This window comes from Protopterus annectens, chromosome 13.part0 (genome assembly GCF_019279795.1).
Source record: "Protopterus annectens isolate FY-2018-M chromosome 13.part0, PAN1.0, whole genome shotgun sequence".
In the NCBI taxonomy this organism is placed as follows: Eukaryota; Metazoa; Chordata; order Ceratodontiformes; family Protopteridae; genus Protopterus; species Protopterus annectens.
In genome coordinates, this window is record NC_056747.1 from 133,357,730 (window position 1) to 133,383,903 (window position 26,174).

The following is a 26,174-nucleotide window of genomic DNA, read 5'->3' on the forward strand; positions in this document are numbered from 1 at the left end:
GAAGGATAACAGCACTGCCAGTCAGTAAACTGAATTTAAAGTAAATCAGGGAGCATGTTACACAAGTGTACATAATTGTAAAGATGTGTGACATGACTGTAAGTTATTTTCATCAAATTTTGACCCCACTACCTCTGCCAGTCATCTGCTCCTTTCCGACTGACTGACCTGCTCAGTCACCATCACTTGAGTGATGGTCAGCTGGCAGAGGCCATCATTTATGCAGCCATCTGTGGGTGATTCAGCTTTTTGCTGTTGCATCCTATCCCACAAGCACGTACTCAGCAAAGATCTAGATGGACATACAATGAGCAGGATGTGCATTCCGTCCTCTCATTTCCACAAGGCATATTCCCTCCAAACACCACCACCCCTCCCAAGAAAGCATTAACAAATGTTTCCCCCTGGTCTTCACCAGGAAGATTACACCAGGTATGCACAACTGTTCACTTCCCCTGAAGAAGGTAAGTGGGCCACATCCCTTTGATCATCCCCTCCCTGCCAAGCTCCTCTAGTGCTGGGACAACTAAATGAACTTTGGTCATGTAGGCAGCAGTCAGGGCTCCATCCCTTGGAGCCAGACTATATGAGTGTACATTCAGTACACAGATATCATACTGTGTGAATCAGCATTCTACCAACCAAGCCCCTGAATGAACCATAACACTGCTCCTGTTATTATTAATGCCTTTTCAGTGATCCTACCTGATATGACCACTTCTGCATTACACCACCACCATCTCCTTAGCCATCCTTTATGTCACCATACATTTAACCAACTCAGTTTTTGTCATTTCCTGCACAGTACCCCATAACTATCATCTATAATGCTCACTATCACACCATTGTCACCTTCTTCTTCACACAGACTCCTTTAGTATTTTCTACTTTTCTGTCCTAGTCGACCCACACTATTTCTGGTTCTACCTGACATAGCCGAAACCACACAACACCGACAACCACATCACCGACACCACATATTCGACAGTCCATAAACACGAAACCACACATAACCGACAACGAAATAACCGACGGTACACAAACACGAAACCCCATACACTGCACACACCACAATAACAATTATTAAAAACAAAACACATCCCCATTCCACAAACCACACACACAACACAAGCACACCAAAATCCTTACAAGCCCACACTAAACCTTACCCTAACCCTAAGGTCCGTCACTATCGCACACTTACCTACCCGCTCCCTAACCCTAACTCACTTAACCCGCCCTATCGCTCCCTAACCCTAACTCACTTAACCCACCCCTATCGCTCCTAACCCTAACTCACTTAACCCACCCCTATCGCTCCCTAACCCTAACTCACTTAACCCACCCCTATCGCTCCCTAACCCTAACTCACTTAACCCACCCCTATCCCCACAGACCGTCAATCTCCACACTTACCTGCCTCGCACCCTAACGTCCGTCACTACCGCATACTCACACAGCCTTTCCCCATGTCGGCATCCTCGGCGTTGGTGTTGTCATCCGTCGTGTCGGTCTTCTGCATTGTCGATGTTCTGCCACTCGCGATTCGCGTCGGTCTTCTTCACTTTCGATCTTCTGGAGCTCCGGATTCCGATGTCGGTCTTCTGCGCTGTCGACGAAGTCAGGTAGAACCCTATTTCTACAGCTGTTTAACTACAAAATGCACATGCTCTCTATTTATGTTCGTTACAGTTTCAAGCTATAGACATAACCAGATCTTAAAAGATAATGTTCTTGCCTTCAGTTGTCTGCCCTGTGCCTCTGCTACATAAATTGAATCATTTGTTTTCATTTAACTACATATAATCAGATTACAACATACTAAACCTACTAAATTTCAGCAAGAATGAACAGAAACTGTTCTACATATCTAGTAACACAGCTTTTGGGTGGGATTCATATGAATTATAAGAACTAAGTGCATTGAGATTGGTGTAACACAGCAGAGACCAGCATATAGATCATGTAGAAAAGCTGTGATTAATTAAACAAATATATACAGGTATATATATGGATCTACTACCATAGATCGAAATTACACTATTTCGAAATACGATAGTAGTGTCCCACTAATGCGAAAGTGCACTTCAACGAAAGTGCACTTTCGCGAAAGTCACTAAGTCGAACGGGACATTTCCTGCACTGTGGTGGGGTACTGACGGACCTTAGGGTTAGGGCTTGGGTTAAGGATAGTGGATAGGCCTACTAGCCCTACTAGCTATCCACTATCTGTAACCCAAGCCCTAACCCTTCGTTCGTTCTACTGACTTTTGCGAAAGTGCACTTTCGTTGAAGTGCACTTTCGCGTTAGTGGAACACTACTATCGTATTTCGAAATAGTGTAATTTCGATCTACGGTAGTAGACCCATATATATATATATATATATATATATATATATATATATATATATATATATGGATTCACTTCATAACACTGAAAGCTCAAAACACTGAAACCAAAACAGTGAAACTTCAAAATCTTGAAAACTCAAAACACTGAAAACACATATCATACATATACTGAGTTTAAACAACATAAATCATAGCACTTTCCACCAAGTGTAACTTCACTACACTAAGTGCAATCTTGGAGTTGATATATTTAAGTAGCAGGGGGTGTGGGTGCAAGGGGGCTTGCCCCCCCCCCGCTTACACTTGGTGGAAAGTGCTATGATTTATATTGTTTAAACTCAGTATATGTATGATATATGTTTTCAGTGTTTTGAGTTTCAGTGTTTTGAGTTTTCAGTGTTTTGAAGTTTCAGTGTTTTGGTCTTCTGTATTATGAAGTTTTCTCATTTTCAGTGTTTTGAGTTTTCAGTGTTGGTAAGTGACAATTTATCAATAATACACAAACATAAAATTCTAATGAAAAAAGAGAGACAATGGATAGTTAATGTGGGGATCCTATTTAAACCTGGGCTGAATGACCACTGGTAATCTATCCTATAATCTATTGGATTTATGTATATAAATATGTAGCATCTTTTTTATAGAAATTATGATGGATAAAATCTATTTCATATGATGTATTAAGTGTAAAAAAAATTCCACACATTTCTTTTATGTGGTGTACATGCATTTATGACAAAGGGCAGACTGTTGCTTTAAATGACTGTGTATAAATAAGGGGGAGGGCACCTTCCAGTACATGCACTGATGACGCTAAGGTGAATCCTGGTTTGCTTGTGAGGTGGCTTGGCCTGTCAGCCATTAAAGTTGGGCTATGCACTTATTCCTGGACTCTCTGTGCTTTTCTTCACGGGTGATGGTTATTTATGCTGGATGGGCATTCTATCACTGTGCACAGTGTTTGGTAATTGAGGGTATACACACGCACACACACACACACACACACACACACACACACACACACACACACACACACACACACACACACACACACACACACACACACCAATGTTTTGTAACTAAATAATAGAAGATGCTGTTCTAATGAGGAGCACAGCAATGAAGGTTAGAGTATCATCAAGTTTTGTTTAATGTTCCAGAAGGTGATGCAGTCCAAAATATTTCAGTGTTCTCAGTGAACAAAAATAATTAAATAAATGAAAACAGGATGCAGGGGCATAAGCAATGTCTACCCCCTCAGTGGTGGACAGAAGACATAGTGGGTATAGCAACCAGAAAAGACAGAGGTCACCTGTTATTCCAAAATCCAGGGAACCTACTAAATTGACTGATGAACAACTGCATGATCACTGTAGGGTAAATAAGACTATTCTGAACAGAGAGAGAGGTAATTGGGAAAATGTGTGTGTGTGGGGGGCGGGGACTGTAAAGAGTTGCCAGATATTTAAAAGATCCTACAGAGCACTTTGTCAGAAATGGTGAGAGACAAATGGTTGTAACTTAGGAAATTATTCTTTTAAGCTGGAATATAGGATCTGAATTGCACAGACACAGTAAGACCTTGGTAAGTTAATACTGCTTCAAAATGTATTTACAAGAAAATGGAAATCAAAATCTAAATGGAAGGCAGGAATTCAGCAATATATGTAATGTTGGAGTGAATGAAAATTGTTGAAATGTATACTTCTTGAAAATAATTTAAATGTCATATTTCTATTTTATTTTCTGTTACTCTATCTATACCTATATCCATTTTAAAAAATCTTATGTTTACTGAAGATGTTAAACAAATCATCTCTAAGAAAACAAAAATAATAGGATTATTTTGTTAAATGCCAGCTCTGCTTTTGAAAAATCTATGTTAAATAATCATGCCACCCCTTGCTGGAATGACCTCCAAACTGAAATGTATCATTAGAAGCAAAAATACACTCAAATTACTGTTACTCACTTGAAAAAAAAAACTTGTAGAAGATTTAAAGGAACTAAAGCTATCAGTTTCCTAACAAGTGGCTTAAGTGGCTAGAAGAATGGAGAAGTAAACATCTCTTGGAAGTGAATTATTTTTTTACAGAAAATTATAACTGACTTTCTCAGAATATGAAATGATCTGATCAATTTAAAATATTATGAGAAAAATCCTTAAATATAGATCCTGTGAAAGGAGATACAGTCTTTGTTTTGTGGATATTTCCAAATCTTTAGATAATACCCAAATACTTAGCACAACTAGCACTAATTTTCTTTTTGACCTGAATGAAAAAGCCCAGGATCCCTCTTTGAAATCTGTTAGGGTGAATCTGACTGTTTGGCATCTAAAACCAGGCCTTAAAAGAGCTATTATCTCTCAGTTTTATTACCTTTCTGAAAGAGCCAAGGTTTCCTCTTTGGCACTAAAATTTGGGGGAGGGGGGGTTGCCATCCTCTGTTAACATATTTCATTATCTTCCTCTCGTGTTGGCATCTAGAAGAGCACCATTTAGCAACCTTCAAAGAGTTTTGTGACAGAAGAGGGTCTCTTCAAGGTTTATTTATTTATAACAATTTTCTGGTGAATTATCAAGCTTTAGCCCCAAAATGTATTTCTCTAAAAGTGGAGAAAGAACTCTCTGCTGTTAAGCGTTTGCATTCCTTTGACTAAGCTTATTATTGCATACTTCCTGAATTTACGATGAACTTTCTACTGTGGACTTATTCAGACATTTTTATTTTTTTCTCAGGTAATCAGCACTTTCAAGTAATTTATTTACTTTTTCAGCTGTGGGTTTGGTAAATAATTATTTAATAGGTAGATTATGTATTTAGATATTAATGGACTTAACTTGCATTTGATATTACAATGTTTAAGTGAATTCCTAATGTAGACTTTTTCTGATATTACATATTTACAAGTGGTCCATTCTGTCTTGGATAAGCAAGAAATATGGGCTGTAAACCCTTTGCTATGACTGGTGTTAATTTACAAGAAATAAATCAGTAATGTAAGTTGATCCTTCCAACAGAACAAGATGGTTTAGGATTACCCGATTTAAAGGGATATTTTAGAGCTATGCAGTTAATAGTTCTATACAGCAATCATTGAATCTATTCTCAGCTCACCCATAACAGTGTGGTTTGGATCTCTGTCTAATCATGACAAAAATAGGTTACACTGAACAGTCAGGTCTGCTGAAAATATCACTGGTGCTAGTTTGCCCTCCTTACAGGACCTGTACTATTCCAGAGTCCTGAAAAGAGCAGGGGAAATCATCAATGACCCTTCACATCCAGGCCACCATCTTTTTGAACTATCATCATCAGCAAGATGTTATAGATTAATACACACCAAAACAAGCAGATATAAGAACAGTTTGTTTTCATAAATGGTTAACTCCACTTATTAGGCTGGGGTATTCTTTTTCCCAAGCCTCAGAGGATTCTGAAATACTTTTTACATATTGTTAATACTTTTTTCTTTCAGAGTTTATTTCAGTATTTCTTGCACTGAATTGCACTTTGCACCTTGTATGTATATGTACATATATATTTACTTTTTTGTCTTGTTCTTAATAGTTGCATGTATGTCGTTTGTCTTGTTCTCAATAGTTTTATGTATGTTGTTTATGTAATTTATACATTGAGAGTAACTGAAACTGTAGTCAAATTCCTTGTATGGGTGCATATTTGGCCAATAAATGTGATTCTGATTCTGATTAAGGGTTCATATACAGAACGCAAGCAGAAGGCTATAAATCACAGAGGAAAGAGATGGTGACGAAGCAGGGGAGTTCAAACAATAAGAAAAGAGTAGGATTTTGGATGCAGATCCTTAAGGAGATCATAAAGTTACAGAAAGTATTCTACGAATTAAGCCTACATGGGAAGAGAGAAAGAAAATTTTGCCAATATGGAAGACAGCAAGTAAGGGTACAGAAAATAGGCAAGAGAGGGCTGGAATGTACTGGATAAAACTAGCAAAGAAACCAAGGTTTTGGAAGCAAAAAACTTGAGAGGGAAAGGTAATAGAGTGGGATGAGGCCAAGGAGAAGAAGATGTTTGGACTGCAGATTACAGACTCCCTCCCCTATAGTACAGGCAAAGAGAAAGAGACAGGGCAGTCCTAAGTTAAAGTCCTGATCTGGTAACGTTTTAGTTGAATCTAGAATGGAAGCTGCTGCTAAAAAAGGATGATTAGCAGGGCATATAAAATATTGCATGATAACTATAACAATCAGTCAGAGGATGTTAGAAAAAAATTATGAAGAGGGACTGGAAAAGTAATTTACAAAAGAACAATGGGAAGACATATACATGGCTCCTAAGTATGCAACAAAGATCAGAAGGCTTAGTATTTTTGCTTGGAAGTGTTTGTGTAGATATTTTATACCACAAGCAGACTTCAAATTATTTTTCCTCATATAGATAGCAAATGTTTGAGGTGTGATGGAAAAGAAAGGTAACTGGGAACATGTTTGGGAGTGTAAAGAGTTGGCAGATTTAAAAATATTCCATACAGAGTACGATGTTAGAAATGTTGGGGGAACAAACAATTCTTTTCAGCTGGAATACATGATCTGCGTAGCCTAGACATACTAAAGCCTTATTAAGTTTAATTGTACTGGCTGCCAAAAAAGCAATTATGAGAAAATGAAACTCAGAATCTAAATCATCTGTGTTTGAATTATTAAATATTGTAAGACTCAAAATAACTGGAAATGGGATATGTAGAAAACTACAAAAAAACAAAAAAAACAAAACAAAAAAACACCAGAATCTGCACTTTAAGGGAAATAACAAGGAATTCCACAATACAACTTAGACACATTTCTTAAGTGTGTGTCTAAGTTGTATCATGGAAGTCCTTTTTATTTCCCTTAATCTGCAGATTCTGGTGGTTTTGGTGTTTTTTGAGTCACCACCTTCAGTTGGGAATGTATATCTTTAGAAAAATAAGGGAGCACATTACATAGAAATAAATGGAATTTGTGGGAACAGTACATGCAAAATAATGTTTAGGAAGAAGAGGAATGAGGTTTGGAAGGCAAAAACTGAGCAATTTATGTAATGTTGGACTGAATGACAGTTATTTTAAAGAAAGAAAACATATATGCAATATATATATAATGTATGTAAATAAAAAGTTAATATAGTTTGTTGTCTTCTCTATTAATTTATGTGTGACTATGTTTTAAGTGATTATTTAATAAAGCCATTCCAAAAAAAAAAATAATAAGATAGAAATCAATAAGTATTACCACATTGTTTTACTCTTTGCCTTTCAATGTTTTGGTACTTTTTTATATCTCAGGGTGGAATTTTGTTGTTAAAACTGTCTTATAAAAACCTTTGTTTGGGGTTCAATATATGCACCAATATATGCTTTCAACACCTTTTACAGGTATTAAGAGAGAGTTTAGTTTAATTTAATTCCCAGAGTATTATCTTAGCTGGAGACTTTAATGTGCATATTAATGCTAAGAAACATAGTTGGCATGGAGCCAAAATGTTTTACTCCCACGGTCTGTTAAATAACGAAGTGAAATGATGATAAGTAAAGAACTATTGTTTGTGCAGCAAAGCAGTGGAAGCTTCATTAGAGTGAGCGCTTTTGTCAACTGACTTCATCAGACTAAAGCAGGAGTGGTAAAAATACTGATTAAATACTTCATAAGGAAATGACATCACACAGCAAAGACCAATCGGTATGACATATGCCTAGGATGGTGCAATTAAAAAATGGCAACACTCTTCATTAAAACCTAGGCTAATGCTTTAGCTTTTGTTTCTTCAAAATAGATTTAAAACTGAAATGGCCATTTAGACCAGGGGTGTTATGTGGCATCCGTAAGTCACACAAACAATGCATAAAACCTTTCATGTTGACCTATTTCATCTTCTGCAGGTTTAAAACTACAGCCTTTTAACATTAAATTGTTAAGAATTTTAAGTTCTTAGTGCTTGACTCTGCAAACTGCATTATCAAATTAAGAGACATTTCGGTTACTACACAGACCTTTGGGTTACTGTGGACATTTCCCACTTCTGCACAGTAATTGTTAAGGATTTAGGTTTTTTGTGGTTCAGAGAATATCTGAGTATACACAGTGATTTGTTAAACACTGAGATTAATTTGTTGAGCCCCTGTTTAGATTTGATATTAAATCATGATTGTTTTCTGTGTAACAAAAAGTACTTTCAATGAACACTGAGAGCTGCCATAGCAGTGGTCTTGGCCCCAAGTTACACAAATATTATTTTGTCTTTGTTAGAAGATGTGTATGAAAGTATACATTTACATTTTCTGGAAAGTTATTTGTGGTTTACAGATGGTAGTGACCAAGGATTAAAAAGGTTTCAAGAATATTTAAATAATACCACCCACTTCTACAAGTTAATCTTCCAATTAAACAAAGTTAGTGTGATTTTTTTGGGAAATACAACTACAGACATGTTTGGTTAGTGAGAAGTTGATTACTAGGCTAGCAAGAAAGGAAATGGCTAGCTGTTATTAATTAGATTACTAAAGTATACATCCTCCTTGTTTAAAGAGGAACATAATAAAGGGACAAATAGACTAAGTAGATTAACTACAACTGACAATTATTTTAAGATTCGTTTGGTGCATTTGAAAACTTGATTTCTTGGCAGAGGTTTTCAGTTTCAATTTATAGAATTTCTTCAGAAGAAGAAGGTAGGCACAGAATACAATAATACTAACCTTATACCAAAGCTGTGCACAACGCTGAGATACCAGGAGATATTTCCAGGGAGAAATGTGAGATGGATTTTATTTCTTACTAGAAGGGGGCAGTCACCCCAGACAAATGGTGTTAGGGGAGTGTGATTAGAAAGTGAAGTTCCTGCATTCTTTTCTGTACCAACATTTCTGAATGCCAATACAGCAGAAATTCAGTTCAGTGCTTCACTGTTTCTTGTGTGGTAAACTGCAGCAAGCCATTTGTCCTATCAGCAATGGAGCTTTTATTATCACTTTTTGCTGTTATACATCATCATGGTAGTGTGTGTATATCTTTTATTTTATATAGATGTTCTTCTTTCAGCTTTTCCCGGTTAGGGGTCACCACAGCTGAACTCCAGTCCGCTAATGACTGGCAGTAGATTTTTACGGTGCTGAAGTGCCAGCCCGATGCCCAACCTACAACGAAGGCACGCCCATATACGCATGTCTTTTGAAAGCCACTCGACCGCAGGGAGGATATGCAGATTCCACACAGAAGGCACTCCAGCCAAGAATTGAACGGGAGGACCTCTTGCTGTGAGGTGACAATGCTATCGCTGCACTACCGCGGCTTCCTATGTTTTATTGTATATAGATAAGTTCTGAAAAACACACATAGATTTTAAGCACAAGAAGCTATTTAGACTGGACTACTTTTTTATCTGTATTTACTTTATATTTGGTCAAGGATATGATACTTATGTCTCTCCAGTGGCACTGAGGGATAAAGCCCTAACTACAGCCCAGGTGACCCAGGCTTGATTAGCGAGCACCTTTCTCCCCACACTACATTAAACTAATGAGCACACACATACACAACAAGGGTCTATAGTAGAACTCCGAACTTTCAAAATTTTGAGTGTTCTAATATCGAACCCTAGTAATCGAAATTTTAAAACATCGAAAATACAGAACAGCGAATTTTTTCCTAGGGAAAAAAATTCGCTGTTCCAAAACATATACACACAACACAAGCACACCAAACAAACAGCAATCCGTACACATACACCTAAACTTTTACACCTAACCCTACACTAAACTATACATACACCACTAACTATCCGCTTACCTTAACCCAAACCCTAACCCTAAGTTCCGTCACTATCGCACAGTCATCTCACCCACGCCCTAACCCTAACTCACCTATCCCGCCCTAACCCTCATGTCCACACAATTGCACACTTACCTGACCCGCGCCCTAACCCTAACTCACCTAACCCGCCTTAACCCTCACGTCCACACAATCGCACACTTACCTGAACCCGACCCATAACTTTCCACCACAGCACTGAAAATACTGAAGCAACACAAATGGACAACCGAATTCTTTCCCTAGGAAAAATTTTGGTTTTCTGTTTCTTCAATATTTTCAGCGTTCGCTGAAAACGGGTCGATATTAGAACACTCGAAATTTTGAACGTTTGGTGTTCTAATATAGACCCCACAACAACACAAACACACACACCTAACCTACATTTAAGCAAGGGTCAAGCCCCCTGCACCCCCCCCCCATGTGGGAGGCTGGGTCCTCCACACCCCCGCTACTTATATATACTAAGTCCAAGATCACACTAAAAAGACAAAGACACTAAATCCACCATTACATATTCTACATTCCCCTTGCACAAACACACATCACATACTTACAAACACCACCACTCTCAACAGTTACACACTCACACCCTTACCTACCTACCCTAACCTACACCTAACACTTCCCAACACACTCATACATACTCAAACCCCTACCCAAAACCCTTAAAAAAACAGCACTTACCTGAATCTCCATACATACCCACACAACGGCATGCAAACCATATCCCACAGCATCTTACCAGCACAGTAAATCCCACGTCGCATGCCACCACAGCTGCAGATTCGACAAGCTGAATTCGAGCAAGTGTAGTTTCGCTGAACTGCACTTTCATCTCGAGATACTGAAATTCGAGATTTCAGTATTTCGAGATAGTAAAGTGCTTCTATATATATATATATATATATATATATATATATATATATATATATATATATATATATATATACACACACACAGACACACACACATATACATATACACACACACATATATCTTAGATCAATAATTCTTAATAAAATCAGTTTCCATACCATGCAACAGACTATATGTATGTACACACACACACGCATATATATATATATATATATATATATATATATATATATATATATATATATATATATACACACACACACACACACACACACATTTACATATACACACACATATACATATACACACACATATATATCTTAGATCTATAATTCTTAATAAAATCAATTTCCATACCATTCAACAGACTACAATGAAATTAACAAGTTTAGATATTTTTTCATATTAACTGGAGAATTGCTTTATAATATCCATTAACAGGACAGAGCGTCATCTGCTGTTCACAGTGTTAAGACTTATTTGGGACTTTCTTTTAATTCTAAAGCTATATTGACTACTTTCTCAACCTTTTTTCTAAGATTTATGGGATTATCCAGAAAGTTTCTGATATTAATAAAGCTAATTTCATTCAGTAAGCTAAACTGATTACTTCCGAATGTCTGTCTATTATAGATTCTGTAATTATATATTTAGTTAACTCTACTCAAATGATGAAAGCAATAGATCTGGTTGATTCATCTCACGGCTTTTATAAAGAGTTTATAGACATTTAAGACCTTATTTGTACCATCTATTTAAAGCCTTGGTCTCAGATTCTTCACAGACTTGATTCATTTTTACTTTAGCAAAGATAATCCTACTGAAAAAAATAAATAAAGATTTTAGTCTTCTTGAAAGCCGTAGGCCAATTGCTCTACTTTACTCAAATTATACATTTTTAGCTAAACTTGGAATGATTATTTAATTCCCAGGTTATCAGAAATAATTCATATTTATTTTGTTTTTTAACAATGGCTAAACAGATTTTACAAGCTGTGCAATTCCTCTTTGTAAACCACTGTCAAGGTTGGTGTCTCTCTTCTCTTTTTCTGATGGTCATAGTCCCTTATTTTATATTTAAGTAGACGATAAGGCTGATAATTTTTGTGGCTATATTTAATCTTGTTGCTTATGCTGACTATATTATTCTCACTCCTCTCTCTCCTTTTTATCAGATATTGTTTCATTCAATACCTGTGAACCTACAATGGATTACTCAGTTAATCCTACTGAAAGCAAAGTTATTTTCCTATCTAAATAAGGGTAACCAGACTATTTTTTAAGACAACCATGTGGAAATCTTAGGTTAGCAGTATTCTGCAAAAGAAAATCACATCTCTGAGTATCAAACTCGTCATATTTTTGATAAAATGGTTCATATGACATACAGATGGCATAATGTGAATCTAGCCATTGCAGGCAGAATCAATTTTTGATGGTAAATATGTAACTGCTGTGATCTTTTTTTATCAAAAATTAATTCCCCCTGTTTTTATGGTTCAGTAAGTTTCAACATGTTTTGGCAAACTTTATTTGGACAGAAGGTTCTTCCAGGATTCATTGGGATGTTTCAATATCTTCTGTACAGAAAGGGGGATATAAATTAAATGAGCCCACATTTCTCTGTTTTCACAACTATGAAACAATTTTACCAAACAGTTCCTAATGATAATTTTTATAATTTTTTTCTGTGTAATTGGCAGATTTGGCCCTTGACATTATTTATTGAGTTGGAGAGTTATTCCTCTAGAGAGATTCATTTTCTGTCTATTCAATTCTTAGTTAGAACATTTTTGTCATTTACTTCACTACTCTCCTTCCTCAACAGGATGTACCACTACCTGTCTAGCTCCCTTTACCTGTATTTTTAAATGAATGGGATGTTTTAGCCCATAATGACTTGATAAGGGTCCCATGGTGTGTAAGCATAAGACAAGTAATAACCAAAAAGTAGAGGTAAAAAGACATTCATTGCAATAGAAAAAGTATTCTCTTACACATATAGAATTCATATAGTTTTGGAAAAACTGTTACATTCTGTAGCTGTAACCCCTGATTTGACTCATGGTGTAATATTAGGAAATTATTTCCTCATCGTAAAAATTGGGAAAAGTGCAAACTCCCAAGCACCAAAAGAACCTGCAACAGGTATAAAAATTGTTCAATATTCAAAAAGTTTGACTTAAATGACTTGTGTATTTGTAATATGTACAATATATTCACACACACACACACACACACACACACACACACACACACACACACACACACACACACACACATGCACACACACACACACACAAAATCTATCTATCTAGTTACTAATCCTGATGTAAAAAATACTAACCAGAAAATAGTAAAATGAGCTAATGCCAAAAACTAAAAATCCCAAACATTATCAATAAAAAACACAAACCATCCTCACTCCACACTAAATCTTTGGAAACGAAAGACAACCAGTTTCCTTTTACTATCAATTTGAGGCAAAACATAAAAAGAAACAATTGAATAAATAAATAAATAAAACAAAAGTAAAACCTCAAAACCTAAGAATACTATCAGACTTAATTTGTCTGAAGAGTGGTACTGTTAGAGAAAGGGTTCTTCAGAAGGTAAGGTATAGGACTGTGGTTAGGGGCAGTGACGGAGTTAGGGTTAGCACTCATAAGTAAGGAAGGGCCAGAGATTTCAAGGCTTCTCTTCATCCACTGGGCCTACTGAACCCGCCTTTAGCCTCCCCCAAACAAACTCTGATCCATGTTGAGGGCCAGTGAGAAGACTGTTAGACCTGGAGGAGTGTCATGTGCTGTTGAGGAGTATTTTCTCTTTCTTTTCTCCACCACCTTGTGCCACCTATTAAAGATCACGTCTAATGTACTTTTCTCGTTGAAAAAAGTCTTTTTGTGAAGCACAAAACATCCTTGTGCTTGTGATCACTTGTTTGGAATAAAGTGAAGCATTTTAATACAAATGGAGCTAAAGTATTCTGTTTTAAAACTCTTGCAGTATGTGGAAGTCCATAATTTCTTCTTGCATATAATGATGTTGTTTTGGAGTTCACATAAATTAGTGATTGCTTACATGAATGATACTCCCTATCATCATTTTTTTGTATTTCAACTGTTATTTTAAAACGTGTCTGTGTGTGTGTGTGTGTGTGTGTGTGTGTGTGTGTGTGTGTGTGTGTGTGTGTGTGTGTGTGTGTGTGTGTGTGTGTGTGTGTGTGTGTGTGTGTGTGTGTGTGTGTGTGTGTGTGTGTGTGTGTTTGTGTGTAGGGGACTATTAACTAATAAAGTAGTCTTCTTTTTTGTAAAACGAGTAACATCAGTACATCCAAGCAAGGCATACTGACTGAAACAAGATATTGACAATGGCTTTAGTGACATTTCCTCATACCATGGAAGTTTCAAACTTAATGTTTTAGATCAGCTTAGATTAAAAATGTGTCATTTTGTTCCATATAAGTGATCATGAAGAAAATGATGTTCCGTGTTTCAAGGTACATTTTTTAGGGAGAAAAAAAGCAGTAGACATAATCTTTAAAATCCTGCAGGAGGTTGTGGAATGGGTATGAGCAACACCCTGTCCCTCACTTCTGCAGTAGGGTTGCTGTTGGCAGGAAGCCCCCACCCACTATAGACAACACCAGAGAGGTTGTTTCCTTAGTCTCCACTAGAGAAACCAACCATGCAAATGCATCCTGAGTGGCACTCTGCCCCCTAGGATGGGCAAGCTCATCCTCCATGCCTGTTTCATCAAGTAGCCAAGTGACTAGGTGGACCATGTTCAGACGCTTTATGCCACTAGTGCAGGCTAACAATAGTAATCTAATTTTGAGGAAATGTAGTGGGTCCAAGTATGGATGTGATTAAGAAACTTGGTGTCAGTAACACAATAAGCCTTCTGAATAGGTGAACAGCAGATTTACTGCTGTGAAAACAGATACGCTTCATATATATATATATATATATATATATATATATATATATATATATATATACATATATATATAATTTAGTACTAGGCTATCTGCCCTGGGGCATTTGTAAGCCTAGCCATAGTGATGTGGCTTTCGCCACCCCATGAAATGGTACAAAAATGCACAGAATAGATTTAGAATACTGTGCCTCTGTCTAGTAGTGACACAGTAAAGGTCCCCTTATATAACAGAATTAGTTTACTGTGCCCCTGTCTAGTAGTGACACAGATGTGACCCCTGGGGTAAACTTACGATATCCCATCCACTCATCAAGATTTCTCTTGAAGAGAGTCAGTTAGGGGATCTGTCTAACATTAACTGGGATCTTGTTCCAGAGCATGGGAAGCCTCTGGGTTATGAATCTATCCCTCCAGCATGTCCTATTCATACTTGTACCGAGGTTTAAGTCTTTAGCTCTCGTGGTTCTGATGGATATGGATTTTTTGAGGTGGAGCATGTCCATCAATTCCTGATTGGACATGGCCTTGTACATCAGGCAGAGATCACCTCTGAGCAGGCGGTATGCTACTGAATAGAGCTGGAGTTTCTTTCGTCTGGCAGAATAAGACATATGTTGGAGACCCTAGATCCTCTTGGTGAGGTACTTTTGTGGTCTCTCTAGCTGTTGCAAATGCCGGGTGAGGTACATACCAAATGGGGCATTATACTCAATCATGGGTCTGATGAGGGAGGAGTATAGGGGTACAATTACATCCTTGGATCTGGATGTGAACATGATAATGTGTGCAAGGTAGAATGTTTTTCTAACCACTTTGGCAATGTGGGTGTCAAATGAGAGGTCGCTGTCGACTTGGGTCCCTAGGTCTCTGATTACTTTTTCCATACTCAGTGGGTTGCTGTCTATGTGATAATTTGTGGGTACTTTGTTTTTCCCAAAGGGGATGACTATACATTTTTTGGCATTTAGTTTAAGGCCATGACTCTGGCACCAGTTATCCGTTTCTGTGAGGCCTTTTTGTAGGATATATGTGTCCGCTGGTGTATCGACTATGGTGCCTAGTTTGCAGTCATCTGCGAACTTTGTCAGCCACAACCCTCCCATGTTTGCTTTAACATCTGAGAAATAAATGCCGAACAATAGGGGTCCCAGGACAGATCCCTGTGGGACACCACTTGTGACTGGCTTTGAGTCTGACATTGCTCCAGCGATTTTAACTTTATGGGTTCTGTCCTTTAGCCAGTTTGCAACCCATCTACTGACATAAGGGTTTACATTTAAGCTGTTGAGCTTATCTAGGATGCCTGAGTGGGGTATTGTGTCGAAGACCTTAGCCAAGTCCAGGTAGGCTGTATGGACTGCTTTGCCCTTATCAATGGCTCTAGTGACTGTTTCGAAAAAGTCAACCAGGTTCAAAAGGCAGGATCTGCCCTTCACAAAGCCGAACTGGGTGGGGTCAAGTGTCTGTAGGTCCCCAATGTCTCTTTTTATGAGTTCCATGATGATTCTTTCCATAGCTTTGCAGACTAGGCTGGTTAAGCTTATGGGGTGGTAGTTCCCAGGGTCTGTAGAGGTACCCCCTTTGTGGAGTGGGACCACTGTTGCTGTATGCCAGTGTTCAGGTACATATCCTGTAGTAAGGCTAAGGTTAAATAGCATTTTTATGTGCGGGTTTAGCTCCTCTTGGAGTTCACGTAGCACACAACCTGGGATACCGTCAGGTCCCATTGATGCTGTGTTTTTAGCTTTGTTGAGGGCGGCTCTCACTTGAACATCTGAGATGACAGGGAGATTACATTCAGCTGGGATAAGTATTTCTTCTTTTGGGGGTGAGGAAGGGGAGAAATTTGCACTGAACCTGTCAGCCAGAATGTTGGCAATATCTGTGGGTTCAGTGTATTTTTTGTTGATGTGAACTAACTCTGAGCATATCTGAGGGTTTCTGCCCAGGTTTCTAACATAGCTGAAGAAGGCTTTGTGGTTATCTTTAGTGTCCTTAGCGATTTTTCTCTCAAAGTTGGCCTTGGATGTTTTTATAAGAGAACGTAGTTTTCTGCTAGTGTTGATCAGAGATGTCTTCCCGTTATGGGATTTTGCTCTGTCGTGCAGTAGCTTCTTTCTTTTGTTATACAATTTGTTAATGGCTGAGGTCCACCAGACAGGACGCTTGCCTTTGGTGGAGAGGGACTTGGATTTATTTGGGATTGCATGATCTATGCATTCTTGGAGATGCCCATAGAAAGCATTTGTGAAGGATTCGGCATTGTGGGATGTGGTATCCACTGGCCCAGTGGGCTTAAAGGATACCATCTCAGTCTTAAGAAGGGTGAAGTCTGCTTTTGAGAAGTATATACTTATATATATACTCAAGCTGTAAAAGGAAAGCATTGTATGTAATAGTCAACAATTTATCAGAAAATCAAAAAATTTACAAGGGGAAAAGGTGAAAAAATATTATACAAAATCAGATACATTCTGTAGAATTTTGGAGAGCTGAGATAAGAGAAATGGCATGATGATATTGAAGACAGAAGTGGGATATGAAAAAAAGGTTTTGTACTTACCATAACATTCCATCTGTGTTGTCTATTTTCATTCTTCCTCACCAGTTGGGGCAGAGTCTCCAGCTACCTAAATTCCCAGGTAGACTCTAAGGAAGGATATTCCTGAGTAGAGCTGAGCCAAAGGCTGCTCCTTCCCCTCGAGACCAGATCCAATTTATAATGAGTATTTGTCCAAGTCACAGCTGCTCAAATATCATCCATGGAAGCTCTAGATAGAAACACTGAAGAAGTTACCATGGACCTAGTTGAGTGGGCTTTTAGAGGTTTTTGTTAAGGTTAGTCCCAACTTGTTATAGATGAATGATATGCAAATACCTAACACACTCAAAAATAAAATATCCCCAAGATACCATAAGCAATTTACTATGTATATAAAACTTATCCTAAACACCCTCTATAAACTAGCCCTCACTGGAGACATCCATCCAAACCTTGGTCCTCCCAAATCCAACCCAACCACAAACCCTAGTCCAAGCACCCCCCCCACAACTCAACTCATAGCCAACAAAAAACAACAGACCTACTTATAATGTCCCTAAACATCAGAAGCATATGCAATAAATTCCAAGAACTACATGCCAGCATAAGCATATATTCCCAGATATTCTCTTCCTAACTGAAACCTGGTTCAAACCTCACATCAAAAGTGAGGAAATACTTCCACCTGAATACAACATCCTTCGCATAGACAGATTGTCCAAAAAAGGAGGTGGTGTAGCATTGATATTTAAACATCACCTCAATATTCAACTCCTGAATACATCTGCCCCTCACCACAACAATGGAGAAATCCTTTATGCCAATCTCAAACTAAACCCAAACAAAACAATCAATATCATAGGATACTATTTCCCACCAGGGCAAAATATTACACCTCTAGAAAATCTCTTGAGCTGGGCTACTCTATCTCTACCCCAGGAAACCATCATTCTCAGCAACATTAATATCAACTGGATATCCTGCAATAACAATTATCCAACCATTCACCTTAATCTCCATGGGTTCACTCAACTCATCCAATCCCCCACCTGAATCAACAAAAACCCTAACAATCATACCTTACTTGACCGTATCCTAGTCAACAAAGCCCCTCACTCTTATCTAGAAGGCTGCTTACTTAACAGTCTTAGTGACCACTCCCCCACTTTCCTAATTCGGCACCACACAAACAGTCTCAAGCCCATTATTCACAGGCAAATACGGAACAAGTCCAACTTCAACCCCAACTCCTTCATCTCCTCCCTGCAAAAAAATTAACTGGTCACCATTAAAATACCTCAACCTAGATAAGGCTGTCCACTTCTTCAACAGTACCTTCCTCTCCATCCTAAGCACCCATGCTCCTGTAAGAAATGCCAAAGTCAGATAGGGGCATTCCCCATGGTTACAAAAGACCACCAGAATCCTAACGAAATCCAGAGATAAGGCCTGGGAGCACTGGCGACTAACAAAAAAATAACTCAGATAGGCAATCATTCCTTGAACTGCATAATAAAGCCAAAAAGCAAATAAAATTAGACAAATACCTCTACTATAAATCCACCCTAAAATCTACCAACCACAACCCTAAGCAATTCTGGTCCACTACTAACACTATCCTCCACCCAGGGAAGGTTGATACCCCCCAGCCGTCCATTCCCCCCTCCTCCAGCAGTATTGCTGAATCCTTCAACAAACACTTCACTGAAACTATAACATCTCTAAACAAACAACACTTCCCTACAACAGCCCCCCCGAACTCCTAACCCTAAACCCCCCACTCCTCTTTTCTTCTTCACCTCAGTACCTACCTCCAACATAAAAAGACTATTGTCAAAACTTAAACCCACCAAACTTGCAGCTGACAACCTCTCCTCTGAATACTTGAAAATTGCAGCTGATACACTAGCCTACCCAATTTCAATTCTAATCAACCGTTTCATAACAGAAGGCTATGTTCCCTCAATATGGAAAATATCCCACATCATTCCCCTCCACAAAGGCACCCCCTCTACCGACCTCTCCAATTACCGCCCCCATTGCTATCCTCTCCCCTCTCCACAAGATACTTGAAAAATGTATCAACACCCAGCTCTCCAACTACCTCCTAGCTAATAATCTCCTCTCCAAAAGCTAACATGGTTTCAGGCCATATCACAAAACTACCTCCGCTCTGCTCTCCTTCACCAACACTATACTTCATCACAAAAACAATGGCCTCTTCTCTACTGCCATATTTCTAGATCTCTCAAAGGCCTTTGACATGAGCTACTAGTCTCTACTCTCCCCAAACTCTCCTTCTCACAATCAGCCTGCAATTGGTTCCACAGCTATCTACACGGACGCCAGCAATCAGTAATCTGGGATGATAACCTATCACCTTGCCTCCCAGTTACTCTCGGAGTTCCCCAAGGGTCTACCCTTGGCCCTCTGCTATTCTCACTTTTCACTAACAACCCACATACTGCCACCACACAAGCATCTTTTATACAGTACACAGATGACTCTATTCTCATCTGCTCTTCCCCCACTCTACCAGAACTACAACAAATCACACAGGAATCATTCTCTTCTGTAGAAAGCTGGCTATCCAATACTCAGCTCCTACTCAACCCAAGTAAGACAAAACTTCTCCTGTTCCAACCTTCCAAAGCCAACCAAAACACCCCCACTTCAACATTCTCGTCAAAGACAATACCATCATCTCTCCATCAGAACACACAAAATTACTCGGTGTGGAAATAGACAACAAACTTAGATTTGACACCCATATATCTCTCACAATATAAAAAGTTCACAAGAAACTTGGTGCATTATATCGAAGCTGCCAATTCCTAACCAAGGCGGCTATAATCTCCATAGCCAATTCCCAACTAATCTCCACCCTACTCTATGCATCCCCCACATTTACCAACCTTAGACAGACAGACCTACACAAACTGGATGCTTGTTACAACAAAATTGCTAAATTTGCCATCGGAACCTCCTACCACAGCCATCATTGTATCTCCCTTAAAGAACTAAACTGGCTAGAACTCCCACAGCTCCTTCACTTTAATCAACTCATCCTCGCTCATAAACTTATTAACCACCCCCATAACATCCCTTCCCTTCAAACCCCATCACTCCACTAGTCCCCTAAGATCAAGCAACAAAAATCAAACCCAAAAACACAGCAGGAGAAGCCATATTTTCATGTACCATATCTAAACTTTGGAACAATCTTCCACCCTCTATAACTACTCTACCATCCAGCAGCCTTTTCAAGACTGTGCTCAAATTCCACTTAAATTTGCACTGGCTTTGTCCTTGTTCTAATCCAGATTAGCACCCACACCCTTACCCCCACCACCTACACTCTTAACCCAACTATACTACCGCCACTACTAACCACAGTCAGAATTAGCTAGTTGTCTTTACATACGTTAAAATCTTGTTTGACAACTTTGTTACTAATATTATAAACGACAAGAAACTATCTTAACTTGCAACATTTACTGTATATACTGTTGATAATCAATATCTTGTTATTGTATTAAAGCTAACAACCTGTAATGTTGTTTACTATTGCTGCAACTTTGTATCGCTATTTATCATGTACATGATGTGGAGCTTTTCTCCCCGGGCATCCCCTGAAAAAGGATCTGCGTCCAGTCGGAATTTCCTGGCAAACAAATGTAAATAAATAAAAATAAAATAAATAAAGATTTACATTTAGCTGTTGGTTCAAAGGGAGAATGAATTAAGGTCTACAGTACCAAGTTCAAATCCCATGGTAGAGTAGGATATTTATATGGGGGTCACAGCAGAAATGCGCCTCTCAAAAATACTTTATAAAGTTGAGAAGAGGCCACAGAAGAATTCACAAATCCAATATGAAAATTAGAAATTGCTGCTAACTGAACTTTAATCCTAGAGGAGCGAGCTCCCTCATTAAAAATTGTTGCCAAAAATTCAAGTATACTATGTACAGGATCTGAGAAGGGGTCAATGTGTTTTTGTTGTGCCCAGCGAATGAACATTTTCCATTTACTTGTGTCAAGTTTTCTTATAGAAGACTTACGGGAAGGTAAAAGAATATGAATGAGAGGGGAAGAGAGTGTCAGCTGTCTGACTTTTAACAGAACTGGAGAAACCACACTGTTATCTTGAGGTTTAAGATATTTGGATGAATCATATCTGTCCAGTAAGACAGGAGGTCTAGCATCTGATCCAGAATTCAAGGTTGGTAAAGCAGATGAGGCTATAGGAAGGGAAACCAAATCTGTCTAGGGCGTTAAGGTGCAATGAGGATGACTTTGCTCTTAGTCCTGGCAGCTTTCTGAAGGAATTATGGGAATTGGCAGGTAAGCATAAAGTAGATCGTTGGGCCAATTGTGGAATACAACATCCCTTGGTGATTCCCCTGGAGGAAGGATTAGGGCAAATTAGCTGCTGCATTTGTTGTTTAGGGGAGAAACAAAAAGATTGCAGCAAGGCTGGTCCCATTGATGGAAAATCATTTCTGTCACTTTTATGTTGAGAGACGACTCATGAGGTAGAAGAATGGACCTGCTTAATTTGTCTGCTATCACAGTGAACTTTCCCGGAATATGCATTGCTATGAGAAAGCGGATTGATGAGATCACCCATTACCATACTCTGAGTGCGTCTTGACACAAGGGATAAGACCCAGTTCCTCCTTGTTTGTTAATGTACCAAACTACGGACACATTGTCAGTTCGAATAGCAATTGTCCCTAAAGGGAGAGCATCATGGAAGGCATGCAACACTAAGAGCACTGCTCTCATCTCTAGGGCACTGATATAGAAGTTGGCCTTTTTGGGGAACCAGGTGCCTTGGACTGTTTTCCTCAGGAAGTCCCCCTTACCCAATCCGGGAAGTGCCAGTGGTCACTATGGCCTTAGGTTGAGGGAAAATGAATGGATGGACTTACAAAACCTGATCTGATTGAATCCACCACCAGAGGTATCTCTTGCATGCTGGTGATTCTTATTTGTGCTGACATGCATTGGTAAAGAATTGACCACTGTGTTGCTAGCATTCATTGAAGAATTCTCATATGAATTCTTGCTATAGGAGTTAAGATTATGGCAGCTGACACTGACCCCAAGTTTTGAAGGCTTAACCGGGTTGAAAACCTGGTATTGCAAATTATCTTCCTGACCTGGAATCTGATAGGCTTCACTCTTGAGAGAGGAAGAGAAGCTGTCACTGAAATCATATTGAAGACTGTTCCTATGAATTCTAAGGTTTAAGTAAAATGTAACTAAGACTTCTCATAATTTATGGTTAACTCCAGCTAAGAACAAATCTGAAGTACGTGTACTCTTGCTCTTGTTAGTAGATGCCTGGTCAGGGTGGTAATGATCCAGTCATCTAGATATGGAAGCAATCAGAATTCCTGTGGTTTCAAATGACAGTTCATTTTCCAGGACAAAAATTTAAGGTCAGTTTTGGTTGAAGGTTCAAAGGGTTTTTGAGTAAAAGCTTGAAGCACTGTATTTAAATCCCAAAGAGGAGTAGGATCTTTTAAAGTGGATCTAAGAAGGAACGTTCCCTTGAGAAAAGCTTTGCAAAATTTAGAGAAAGCTAAAGTAGCATTGTCTACATGCAGATGAAGTTTGGAAACTGCTACCACTGCCTTGCATTTGGTGAACACTTTGGGGGCTGTGGTGAGGCCAAAGGGCAGCGATTTGAACTGACAGTGACTGGCTCCCAGCCAGAAGTGTAAATACCCTCTGGATTGTCTGTTCGTTTTTATGTGATAGTATGCATCCTGAAGGTCTATCAAGCACATCCAGTCGTCCTTGCCCAGGAAGGGTAGAATGGATTAAACTGTGACTATCCGAAACTTTGTATGTTGAACTGACCTGTTCAAGATACTGAGATCCAAAATTGGTCTCCAGTCCCCTGTTATTTTTGTCACTAAAAAGAATCTTGAGTAAGTTCTGGATTCTATCTGGTCTGGTGGGACCTCTTGGGTGATTCTTTTTTCTAGGAACTTTTGTATTTCTAATCTGCTACTTTCCTCTGATTGGGTGAATCATTAGGAATTTTGCATAAAGTTGGGAGTGGAAAGGAAAAGGGAATTATATAACCTCTGAAAATAATCCTCTGCACCCAAGTATCTCTCTTGTTATATCCTGGCAGGCTCCTTGGTGCAGGGATAGTCAACCCCCGACTGCCTCCAGAAGGAGGGACAATTGGGCCTCCTTTCAGGAGTGCTGATAGGGTATATCACAGAAAGAATCTCTGGACCCCTGCTTTTGCGGGCCTCCTCTGCCGCATGGGCACCGTAGTCCATTAGAGTCCCCCCCCCCCTCTGCCCCTAGGGGAACTATCTCCACATGTGTCCTGGAAAGGACCGTGGGACTTTCTGAACCACATTTTCTGACCATTTCTTTGATTCATAGAAAAGGATCTTTGAGGGGTCGAAAAATGTATGGCAACTACATTGAGGGTCTTTCCATCCTTTTCACACCTGGAGAAGTGTGTCCTTCACTTTTGGGCCAAAAAATGAGCTACTGTCAAAGAGTGACAAAAAAGAAAGGCTCAAAAAATTATATAAGTGCATCCAGGCATACCTTCTAATGATTATGCCTGAACCTGCTGCCCTTGAGGCACCTTTGGCTGCATGCGAGATCAGCCTCATGATAATGGATGAATTTGAAATGGACTGGAGGGTAGCCAACTGACAGACCACAGACAATTGAACCTCAGCAGTAATGGTCCTGGAAAGGGATTTTGAAGGTTCCTTGATCAAGTCTTGTTGTAGTCTAATAAAATGTGACAGATAGTTCAGCAACCTAAGGACAAAGGTTACTGATGCATATACACACTTCCCAACTCTGTCCATTGGCCTAGACCCCCTGTTAGGGAGGATGAACAGATAAACCCTGTTCAGCAAGTTCTTTCTTGGTAGTTGCCACCATTACCATGGCATCCACAGACACCCCCTTACTCCAGAATTTCTTCCCAACAGGTGGAGCCAGAGTCTGATATGGCCTCTTAGGGACTGGCTCAACTGAGTCAGGTTCCTTTCATGCTTGCTTTGAGACCAAATCAATGAGCTCAGTGGGTGGAATAATCCAGGAGTTAGATGGGTTGCTGGAATACCAACCACCTCTCTGCTTAAGGATGTCAAGGATGTCTCCAAATGAGACATCTTCTGGAGGTGATTGTGTGGACCCTTCTCCCTCATCGAAATCAGTATCCTCAGTGACTGATTCTTGCGGAGAGTCTAAATGCCTCCTTTTGCACTTCCTCTTCTGAGGGACTTCCTCGGCGAGATGTTCCAGTGAAGCATTAGAAGAGATTGTAAAACATTGCTGGGTGGTCTGGGAGCTTTGAGCTGGATGTCCCTAAATGCAGAGACATTTAGGAACCAAACTGAAGATCTGAGGGGGTTGGATCCATCCTCCCTGTCAGAACAGAAAACACTCTCTTCACTACCTTGATGGGAGACCACTTCAGAGAGCAGGAAGACATCCACTCCAAGAAGACAGGCTTCTGGACCACTGCCTCCCTTTGCCCGAAGAACAATCTCCCTGAAGAGGAAGTCAGAGCCGAGCTATCCAATGCCGAAGCTCTGAGGAGCACAGACAGCTCTGAAAACCTCAGAATCAACTCCAACACCTTGGACCTGACAAGGCAGCTTTGGCTCAGAGTCAGCTGGATCTGAAGATGGTAGAGCTGGTATACTCAGAGAAAGCTTTGGATCTGAAGATAAAGGTATCTTCGGATCTGAGGCAGATGGACCCAGAATGTTCAGATCCAGGAACTCTAAAGAAACCAGATGGATCAGAGAAGGTGCAAGAAAAGGTAGTGTGGATGGGCTTCCTGATCCATGGGGGTAGGAGCCAGAAGAACACCCATCTGTATCTGCACCAAGAAGAATCTCCTCATCATTCTTTCTACATCTTCCTCAGTCAAACTCCTGGAAGAATGAGACGAAGCAAGAGGCAGTGACCTGAAATGACATCTTTCCAAAAAAGGAGAGGAAACCCTGGAAGGTACTGGGCCAAAGTCGAAGAGTATTTTGCCCTACGAAGGATCTTCAGATCCAAAGAACTTGGATCCGTTCATTTTTTCATTGAATCAGAAGAACGTGGATCTGTTGATTTCTTGGTCTGATCCGAGGGAGAGTGGGTCTAAATAAATAGGTTTTGGATCTGGTCTTGCCTTTTTCTTTGGCAGCTCTAAAGACAGAATTAAATAAGTAGAGGGTCTTGGAGACTTTGTCTGAGGCTCCTTAGTTTTTGTTTTATGGGACTGAGCCCCAGAAATTGCTTCACCAAAGGTAGACAGAAGCAAACCCTTAAATATTAATTTATTTTTCCTGTCCACTACTGCTGTAGGGTTCAAGTTCTTGCAAATTAAGCAATCCTGTTGTAGATGTTGTGGGCCCAAGTAGTAAAAACGTAACACATGGGCATCTGACAAGGGCAATTTGTGCTCACAGTTTTGATGTTTTTTAAAACCTGAACATCCTTTTCCAGACATATACATAACAAAAAAAGTTAAAGAAATGGGAAAGTTTTTTTTTTCTTTCTTGTTTAAGGGAAAATAAAGGAAAAAAGTGAATACCATCAATGGTATCAAAGACTACACTAGCGTGTAACAATAGCAG

At 39.3% G+C, this 26,174-nt stretch overlaps 1 protein-coding gene across 1 annotated transcript in view; it reads right to left on the reverse strand.

The window, feature by feature from the left end:
* NWD1 (NACHT and WD repeat domain containing 1) overlaps positions 1-26,174 on the reverse strand; it is a 1,242,814-nt gene that overhangs the window by 35,189 nt on the left and 1,181,451 nt on the right. The gene's annotated exons all lie outside the window — the stretch shown is intronic.